Source organism: Panthera uncia, chromosome D1, assembly GCF_023721935.1.
Source record: "Panthera uncia isolate 11264 chromosome D1, Puncia_PCG_1.0, whole genome shotgun sequence".
In the NCBI taxonomy this organism is placed as follows: domain Eukaryota; kingdom Metazoa; phylum Chordata; class Mammalia; order Carnivora; family Felidae; genus Panthera; species Panthera uncia.
Window position 1 is genome coordinate 106,834,106 of NC_064808.1, and position 3,246 is coordinate 106,837,351.

Sequence of the window (3,246 nt, forward strand, 5' to 3'; positions counted from 1 at the left end):
AGAATTCAAGAAAGAAAATCAGGCAGAAAGACAGTGATGCAAGTATTATGGTGATCATAGTTGAGAAAGATTGCTTTGTTTTTTTTAATGATTATTGATTTTGAGACGGGGGGGGGCAGGGAGGGAGAGAGAGAAAGGGGGAGAAAACCCTAAGCAGGCTCTGCACTCAGTGCAGAGCCCAACATGGGGCTCAATCCCATGACTGTGAGATAATGACCTGAGCTGAAATCAAGAATTGGATGCTTAACTGACTGAGCCACTCAGATGCCCCAGAGACCACTTTGAAGGATTAGAGGGTGATAAAATACTTCCATTACCAGAGTGTCTTCTATGCACTCCGTTATGTTAGATACTTTAGACCTATTTTTCTACTTAAATTTCACAGTGACTCTTTAAAATAATTGTTGTTCCTATTTTATAAAAGAGGAATCTAAGACTCAATCAATCTATGGATCCAAGGATTGAAAGAAAATATTCCAGTTGAGTCAAATGAATGAGAAATATATGTATGAAAATGGCAATAAATACTAGTGTTAGACACTGACTGTTCTTTTGGACCCCCAGGCAATCCTAAGACACTGTCTGCGAGAAAGCTAACTTCATGGAATTTCATGCCTCTCTGAACAAACTATGCCACTGAGGTCTCTGTCACTCAAATGGTTGAGGTAATATGAACAAAACAACTTGCATTATTTTATTCTCTCCACCCATTTGCCTCATGTGTAGCAATCTGATAAATATAATTCTCCTCTCTCTCCAGTATACAAAAGTTCAACCTTGTCACTATAGCATTATCATGTCTTACTAGATTAAGACTTCTCCGTTCTGGATTTATTCAAATAAAAGCCCTTGTTAATATATAAATATTACCTTAAAAAGTCAAACAAAGTAAAGATACAATAGGTAGTTTAAACCAGTATGACTAAATTAGTTTTGACAAAGGAAAGAACAAGAACACAAAGCAGTGAATAGTGTGTGTTGTGGAGTCAGGGTTGGGGTGTGTGGAAGAGCGGTTTGTTTAGAATTTAGTATAAAGGGAAGGCAGGAGTGGAGGAGGGAGGAAGGGAGAGAATGAGGGAGAGAGAAGATGGCTTAGGAGGATGGAGGAGATAAGAAAGAGAGGAGGGCAGGAGGCAAGGCAACAGTAATATCGTTGAGTGTAAGATGCATCTGCCTCACAAATTTTATGTAAATGGCTCAATGTACAAGTACAAGGACACCTGACTCTTTAACCCATTTGTGTTTAGACTCCTCTCTTCTGAAGGACTGATGTTACATGATCGGGGTGCTTTTTTATAAAGGGTGAATTACTTTTAAAATAATTATCTCTGAAAATATACTACAAGGAGACTAATCTATGGGACTCTCAGTTAAATATATCTTTGCTCCTTTGAAACTTCATTAGTCATTCTTGAGAAGGGATGCTGCTGTTTTAAGTTTGCATACAAAGAGAAGAGGAAGGGAAAGAAAGAAGAATCATTAAGCTGCCCAGATTTATCTTGGGCTGGGTGATCCAATTTCCAGGGCTGATGAATGTAACCTTTTCCTCCAATGATCTAAAACACAGGAAGGTAGCAGTCATTGTAGAGATTATCCTGGTGTAGGTAGCTTTACCTGTCTTTTGGTTTTTGTATTTTGCTAGAGAAAATGTGTTATTTCTTGAGATTGCTGAAGCCTTAGAGACCCACCTGTGCTGTCATGGTTTTCCAGGCTCACTGAAATGTGACTTACTGTTCTTTCTTCTCTGTTCAAGCAGGACCCAAGAAGTTGTTTCAACAAATATTTATGGACTGTCACCAAGTGCCAGGGAGAAGACTCAGCACTAAGACTGAAATAATCCATAAGGCATAGTTTCTCTCTTTGAGGGGCTCACTTAATTGTCCCCAATATTTAAGGTTTTCTTCATGCCTAATAATTCTGAATGTTTTGTTGCTAATTTATATTTCAATGTTGCAGGGGCAGCCTAAGTAAACTGATTATTTTCACTGAGATACTTTATTTATTGTTGACCCATGGCCAATGGGTCAGTGGTGGTACTATAGCCATTTTGGTGCATGGACTGAACAGTAAAACCTGAACTCTTGACTGTTATTCACCAGTGCCAGCCCCCCAGCAGTGACCCTGAATCTAGTCTTTTCTAACTTGCAGATCTCTGGATTAGTGTCTATTAAATACAACTGTGAGCCTCCACTGGGCAGGAGCAGGAAAATGGTCACTTCCGTCCATCACACTGTGTCAATCAAGATACAAGTACAGTATAACTATGCTTGAATGATAAAAGATTGAAATGAAGAGATCTGCTTTATAACATATTTGATTTTTAAATATACTTTAAGGTGCTAATTTATGATGAAGTTTATAATAAAACAAATAAGTGATCAGAGGAAAAATTAAATAACACAAGGAGAAATATACAACACTTGTAATGGAAGACTAGTACATTTCTCTTCATAACTAATAAACCAAGAAAACAAAAAAAGCCACCAAGACTACAGAACAATGGAACACTCTATTTACAAAATTGATCTAATTTACTATATACATCTCTGTATATAAATCTCTAGAACACTCACTCTTTTTAAGTGCACATTTACTACATTGACAATATAAAAGGTGGTTAGTCTCAACAGATTTAGGAAAATTCAAAACATACCAGATATGTTCTCTGACCACTTTAGAATGGAATGATGTTAGATATAATTGAAAAATCTAGAAAATTCTATAATATTTGGAAATTTTAAAATACACTTTTAAATAACTCATGGTCCAATGAAGAAATTACAAATGACTATCAAAAAATCTTTGGAACTGAATCATAATGAAAACAACACATCTGAAAACACGTGATATATATCTAAATCCATGCTCAGAGAGATATTTATAGATGTTAATGTATATGTTATAAATGACAATTATTTAAGCATCCATTTCAAAAAATTGGGAAGACAACAGAAAATTAACTCAAAAAAATAAAAAGAAAAAATAATAAAGATAAGAAGTAGAGGAATTAACAATAATACTGTAAGGATAAAGAGAAAAACTTTCTGGCTATATATGGATGGAATGGACAAAATCCTAGAAAATCACAAATCACCAAATGTGTCCCCCAAGAAAAACATACCAGTCCTATATCTATGAAATAAATTGTATTCATCACTCAAAACCATCCCCAAAAGAAAACTACATGCTCAGATGCTTTCTTATAAATGTTTCATGATTTATAACTAACGGTTAAAGAAATGATAA

The 3,246-nt window shown here is 35.4% G+C and overlaps 1 long non-coding RNA gene across 1 annotated transcript; it reads left to right on the plus strand.

Moving 5' to 3' along the window:
- Positions 1-140: 140 nt before the first annotated feature.
- Positions 141-1,989, plus strand: LOC125915564 (uncharacterized). Its single transcript, XR_007455694.1, has 2 exons — positions 141-665; positions 1,757-1,989. It is a non-coding gene; the product is annotated as an uncharacterized LOC125915564 (long non-coding RNA).
- Positions 1,990-3,246: the final 1,257 nt, after the last annotated feature.